Source organism: Notamacropus eugenii, chromosome 6 (genome assembly GCF_028372415.1).
Source record: "Notamacropus eugenii isolate mMacEug1 chromosome 6, mMacEug1.pri_v2, whole genome shotgun sequence".
Lineage (NCBI taxonomy): Eukaryota > Metazoa > Chordata > Mammalia > Diprotodontia > Macropodidae > Notamacropus > Notamacropus eugenii.
In genome coordinates this window covers 15,356,830-15,364,117 of record NC_092877.1, presented here as the reverse complement: position 1 = coordinate 15,364,117, position 7,288 = coordinate 15,356,830, and the positions used below count along the sequence as shown (strand labels likewise).

The 7,288-nt window shown below is 39.5% G+C and overlaps 1 long non-coding RNA gene across 1 annotated transcript; it reads right to left on the bottom strand.

The window, feature by feature from the left end:
- Positions 1-241: 241 nt before the first annotated feature.
- Positions 242-6,974, bottom strand: LOC140511986 (uncharacterized). Its single transcript, XR_011969742.1, has 3 exons — positions 6,696-6,974; positions 5,256-5,376; positions 242-448 (listed from the first exon to the last, which is right to left on the bottom strand). It is a non-coding gene; the product is annotated as an uncharacterized lncRNA (long non-coding RNA).
- Between the last annotated feature and the right edge of the window lie 314 nt (positions 6,975-7,288).

Genomic DNA, 7,288 nt, shown 5'->3' with positions numbered 1-7,288 from the left:
CCCAAGAAAACCCCAAATGGGGTCACAGAGAGTCAAACACAACTGAAAATGACTGAACAACAACATAGATAGCTTTGATTTCCTCTTCTGAAAACTACCTGTTTATATCCTTTGCCCATTTATCACTTGGGGAATGGCTCTTATTTTTATAAATTTGACTCAGTTTCCTATGTATTTAAGAAAAAGGCCTTTGTCAGAGAAGCTTACTGTAAAAAAAACTTTTCCTCAAATTTCCTGATTTCAGATAGCTTTATTCTGAAGGACTATTAAGATCTCCATTTAGTCTAATCTCCCTACTTTCTAAGCCTGCCTTATTTTTATCTATGCCTTTTCTTTTCTCCCACTACCAAATTGAAGAGCAAGTGGTAGTGGGAATAGCAGCATCATGGAACCCTGGTCCATCCCATTTCTGAGAAGAATTAGTCTTTTAACTATTACACATTTGCTCCTGCAAAGAAACAAAAGCAAAAAAAAAAGAGAGAGAGAGAAAATTCTTTCATTTTTCATTATAATTTTTTAAAATTTTATTTATTTATAGAATAAAACCAGCATTTCCATAACACAGTAAAATAAATAGATGATTGCACATGGAACTGAAAATCTATTATGTACAACTTGTTATTACTTTGAAATATATAATAAAATTATCATGTAAATTTTCCCCTTTTTTCTTCATTCCTCCCCTGCCCTAGAAATGGCTAACTTTAGACACAAATATATCTATCTACATTTATCTATCACATATCTATCTATATGTATGTACATATATGAATAGGTATATGTGAACATATATGTATATATGCATGTATAAATTATTCTATACATAATTCTATGTATCAGTTCTTTCTCTTTATGCAGAGATAATTTGTGATAATTTTAACTGATATCTATTATCGCATAAGATTTAGAGACCCTTGCAGACCTTGGAGATGAGCTAGTCCAAACAATTAATTTTACAAATAAGGAAAATCATTCCCCAAGACAGATACATAATACAGTAGATGGTGTTAGGCTAGGAGGTTGGAAGACACGACTTCAAATTCCTTCCTTAGCTGTGCTACCCAGGGCAAATCTCTTAAATCTCTCAGCCTCAGTTTTCTCGTCAGTAAAACAGACATGATAACAGCCAGTACCTCATAAGGTTGTGAGGATGACATGAGTTAGCATATATAAAGTGCTTAGCAAACTTCGAAGAGCTATATAAATGCCAGCTGATGGGATTATAGCTATGAGTGATTTGCTCAATGTCACACAGCTAGTAAGAAACAATTCTTCTGACCCCAAACTTGGTTCTCTTGGTCACAGACCATGCTGTCTAGCACTGAAATTTGGAAAACCACTGGTTGAGCAAAAGTTGAGTAAAAGAGCTTTCTCCCTCCCTACCCCAACTCTGGTTTAACTGGACATCAGGTTTCCACTTTGGCCATATTGGCAGGAGATTAAGGAAATGTGCCAATGGACATTTGCAACACAGGGGATGGTCCTTCTTCCCCCATATCCCAGTAATGGAAGTTAGGATTTCAGAACTATGAAGTACACATGTTGTAGGGGCTTAGGGCATGAAGCAGGGCAAATTGGAAAGAAAGCAGGATTTCTCCACAGCTAGAAATCTGTGGTCCTACCCTTTAAACACTGTCTTCAAAACATTTATTTTCTGATCCCCTCAACAGCCACTGTCCTCCCTTCCCAACACTCTTTATTCACACACACAAACACACATACATATACATATATACATATACATGTGTTTTTCTCTATATATTTATGCAGTAAACATTATGTATGTGTATATATGTGTATATGTTTACACATACATGTGTGTATATATATAAATGTGTATAATAATGTGTATAAATGTGTATGTATACATATGTATATAAATACATGTATGTGTGTGTGTGTGTGTGTGTGTATGCCTATAGAGGATGCTGCACTTTGAGCCTGGAAGACCTGATTTCAAGTCTGACTCCAGCACTTCCTAGCTGCATGGTTCTGAACAAGCTACTTAACCTCTGTCAATCTCAGTTTCCTCATCTCTGTAAAACACAGATAAAAATAACATCTACCTATCAGGGCCGTTGTGAGGATCAAATGAGAGAATAAGGGCTTTGCAAATCTTAAAGTGTTATATAAATGTTAGCTATTATTACTGTTTTACTTATTAGAAGGTAAGCTTTTTTTTAAAATAAGGATTGTTTCATTCTTTGTACTTGTATACAGTGCCAAGTACAGTGTAGTTAAGTAGTGTAGTGGATAGAGAGACAGGCCTGGAGTCAGGAAGACACATCTTCCTGAGTGCAAATCTGGTCTCAGACACTTACTAGTTGTGTGACCTTGTGCAAGTCACTGAACCCTGTTTGCCTACGTTTCCTCATAAGTAAAATGAGCTGGAAAAGGAAATAACAAACCACTCCAGTATCTTTGCCAAGAAAATCCCAAATGAGGTCACAAAGAGTTGGACACCACTGCACAACAGCTCACAGTCTCTGAGAAAGTATTTGTCCCCCAGTCTTCTTGACCCCAAAATCCAGAACTCCTTCCACCTGCCTCAGTGCAATAGGATCTGGTGGTCACTGAAAGATAAAGAAGATAGGACTCCCTCCCCTCAAGGAATTCATGGCCAAGGACAAGAGAAAAGTCTGTACATAAATACAGTGACTCAGGTAACATGAATAATTGTGTAACCTTAGTGGTACATCTTTGAAGGCTCTGAACTCATAATTCAAGGAAAGGACTAATGAGAATGGTCCCCCACACTGAGCCAGGGCACTGAACCCACATTCTATGCATGTCAAAGGTTACACAGACAGATTCTACAAAAAAAAAAAATCACTCTTTGGCTGATGACTTCACCCGGGATTTCTCTTGGGAACCTCAGAATTTAGTTCATTTTGTCTTCACCTATACAGGATCTTCATTGGAGACATAGGATATGTCTAAGTCTTTAGAGATATGGGGGAAAGGTTTCTCAGGTTATTTCTCTCATCTCCCTGTCTCTGGCTCTATCTCTTCTCTCTCTTTCTCTCTTTGTCTCTCTCTCCTTCCCCATCTATCTTGATGTAGCTAAATATTCTGCATACACACACATGTGTAAGCATAACAAATTATATATGTGGGGACATATGTGTATGTCTGTCTAGACATATCTATATGTACATATGTATACATGTATAGTAAATACAAAACAGTCTATATGTTAACTCGCAGAAAGAATACAAAAAAGAAACCTACAAGAGACCCACAGGAGCCCATAAGCATGCAAAAGATCCCTCCTTCCCATCAACAAACACCCCAAATGATAATAGTTATGCTACGCCCAAAAAAAAATTAAAACAAAGCAAGTACAAAATCTTTGTGGGATTACCTGGTTCCGTGTCATTATCTGAATTTTCTTCTATTTACGCTTTTGCTTTAAAGTCCCACTGCTTTGCTCTCAGGAACATTAAATCCCACAGTGGGACTTGACCATATGAGCTTAGGAAAGCCTTACTGTCTGCGTGATTGACAGTGAATTCAGCATGCTACTCAAAGGAATAAAAATAGATTCTCTTCCCATAGAGAAAAATCTGGACTGAGAATTCCTTTTCAGGATTTTCATTTACATTCTGTGTTCTGTAAGCATCTGAATTAATTTTTAAATCATTCCTACCCTTTTCCCACCCTAGGCCCCAGAGAGAAATGCAGTCACATAAATTTGGTTATGCCTTATTGCTTCTTTTTGGAAAAATAATCATCTCAACAATAATGTTTCATACGTATATAATGATTTTTGATCGTTTTGTATATGCAACTGAATACGTCAGGTCATTTCCTCCTCGTGACAAGAAAGTTAATAAGGCATAGTAGAAACAATCCTGAAACTGGAATCTTACACCTTAAGTTCATGCCCTTACTCTTGTGTCAAGTCATAATACCCTTTGAACCTCAGTTTCCTCATTTGAAAAATGGGCATAAGTATCCAGTACCTCACAGGGCTGTTGTGAAGAAAGTGCCTTCTAACTACAAAGCACCATTGTTATTAATAATAACAACAGTCAGGTAGGTAGTTTAAATACCCTTGTCCCCATTTTACAAATGAGGAACGCCAAGTCAGGATACATGAAGGATTAGTCCAAAGTCATCCACTTTGTCAGGGGTAGATCCCAGGCCTGGATCTCAGGACATATGACTCCCAGTCCCTGCCCTTTCCAACCTAAACAATTGGGTCAGTTTTCAGCATCCTTATTTGAAATTTCTTATGTGATGTCACAGTTATAATTTCCCTTGTGGTTATTGGGCTTCTAAAGTCTCCCCTTTCTTGAGCTTGACTGCTAAGTTTTTCTTCCTTGTCCAAGGTCCCACAGCTAATAAGTAACAGGGTCAAGATTTGAACCTACCAAGATTTGATTAAAAATCCAAGGTTCTTTGCCCTCCCTCACTTTCCACTTCGGCAGCAGCACTATCTCTTTGTGCTGATACGCTGAGGGCCCTGCAAAAACCAGCCACTGAGAAAATGAATTGCTGAGAGGCCAATGAGGCAATCAAGCATTATCTGAAATTATGCTTTTAAAAAATTAAAATCAATCAAACACTGAGAAGCCCTCATGAAATGAAGAGGTGTTTAAAAGACGGAGGCTGAGGGACCTTGAGAAAAACAACTTAAATTATTGAAACAGGATTTTCACCATGTGGGGAAAATGTTCCAATAATGTCAGATTAAAAATTTAAATCTATTTACTTTCCAGATGGTTTTCTCCAGTGTTCTTATTAAAGTCTGCAAGTTACCTGTATGTCTGTGGAAGAGAATTCTGTTTGTTAGTTTAAAAAAAGAAGTCAGTGAGTGTTGAGGGATGGATTTATTTTCCTCACTTTGCCCCTGATAGAGCATCTGAATATCATAATAAAAATAATAATAGCATGTCTATAGTGCTTTGAGGTTTGAGAAGCATATTTTTAATCTCATTTGTTCCTCACAATCTTCCTATGAGACAGGTCCTAGGAACATCTCCATTTTACAGATGAAGAAATTCAGATTGAGAAATTGAGTGCTTTACCTAGGATTAGAAAGGGGATTTGAACCCAGTCTTTTGGCTTCAAGGCTGACTCATACTTTGACACTCTCAAATGAGGAGGTTTGGTCAGATGAGCTTTCATCCCTTTCATCCCGAAATCCAGAATCCAAAGTCTGACCTCCCTCTGCCTCAGCTTTTTTTTTTCATTTCTAAGATGTCAAAAACAATAACCTACTTGAGCATTCTATGAGATAATGCACATACCACAGTTTGTAAAAGTATGTGATGATGATGACGATGTCATGCTTCCTCCCTCAGACATGTTACTGTATCCATTTCCCCAGCTGAGAAATGAAGGTGCCCTTATTTCTTGTTGAGTTCATTTCTGGAAAGCAAGCACACATGTTCATATTGCCATTTTTAAAGTTGTTTCCTTTACTGTTCACTTCCCATTTCCTCTTCTTGATCTGGGGGTGAACTTGTCATACTGAATTTATGACATAAAACCCCTTCTAAATCAAGAGACAGGGATGTCTGACATACAGGATTAAGAGGGATTTGAGGCAGAATTAATCAGACAAAGAAATTGGAATGGGGAGAAAAAAGATCTTCCATGAAACTAATCTTCATACTCAGCAATGGCCCACTTATTACTAACAAAAGCTGACATCTGTATGACACTTCATAATGTGTAAAGTACCTTAGCTATATGAGCTCATTTGACTCTCACAAAGTGGTGGTCAGTATGATAGGCATTATTATTTACAGAGGAGGAATCTGAGACTCAGAATGGCCGTGTCTTATGCAAGGTCACAGGCAGAATCTGAATCCAGGATTTGAATCTATGTCCAGTCAGCCAACAGTCAATCAATAAACATGCGTTTATTTAGTACCTATTTTGTACCAGGCACTATGATAAACATCTCAGTGGCACAGGATTTTCCTACATGGCCTGCCTACATCAAAGAAGTCACTGTGGTCTATTAGAATCATCTCCACTCCAAATGTTCATATGGACTATGTATGCCCGATCCATGGCAGAGTTTTCCAGGCTTGAATTGGTCTGATCAGCCACAGTCAGACACACTGTGCATTGACCCCAACATAGTGATGTTATTTTGGTCCTCTTTGAGAAGGAAGGGCAACAACCGATGATAAGTATCCAGAGTGATTTGTCTTACACCACTTTGACTCTTTAACTTTGTTACTTGGGGACCTTGAAACCAATTATAGAAGGGGAGGTGGGAATTGGTTTAATAAGAATTATGTTCAGGCATACACCAGAAAGAGTATGGCATGAGTAGGGTGGGTCTACACTTACTGGAGATGCCCAAAAGCTTTATCTAGGAATTGGCAAAGCCATGTTCCAGTGGGGTTTCTCCACACAGTTGTAGGACTGATTCAGTAACAAACTCAACAGACAGAACAAGCCCTTACTATGTTGAAGTATTGATGATAGAAAGCCCCAAAGGAAAAACTGCCTTGCCCTGAAGGTACTTTAAGTCTATCAGGGACACAGTAAGATCATTGGATCATAGCTCTATGACTAGAAGGGACCTCAGAGAACATCTGGTCTGAATCCTTCTCTTTAAAAATGAGGAAACTTCTGGTACTAAGATGGTGGCTCTGAAGCCCTCCCAAATTCCCCTCCAAACAACCAAAAAACTGCTTCAGAACTGGTCTAGGAGCATGGAAGTAGCTCACCAACCCTGCAGGAAAGGTCTGTCTCACTGGGGTGGGAGGAGAGTGAAGTCCAAGAGCAGCAGCAGCAGCCAGCCTCATAGCAGCAAGCCTGAGGCAATCCACCAGCAAGGCCCCACCCTCCTGCATACCAGCAGACCATTAGACAAATGAGCAGCCTGTGAATTTAGGGCAGTAAGGCCCCACCCTAATGATCCCACCTCCTGCACAAGCCACCAGGGAGGTCTTGAGCCCATAGCTAAGCAGCAGCGAAGGCCTGCCCTAGGGCTAGCCAACAGTGAGACCTCCCCCACCCCTGAGACTTACCACCAGAGAGAACCTGTTTCCATAGCAACCCAGCAGCAGGGCTCCACCCCTGGGGCCAACCAGCAACAAGATCCCTCCTCTACGGCCAGCCAAAAGAAAGACTTTATTACCATAGTAACCCAGCAGCAAAGCCCCACCCTGAAGAAAAGTTGGGAGAGAAGAGGTATTAGACTGACTACCAAACTGAAGGTCTACAGAGCCATTGTGCTGGCCTCATTGTTGTATGTCTGTGGAACATGGATGTCTACCAGCACCATGCCAGAAAACTGAATCGCCTCCATTTGAACTGT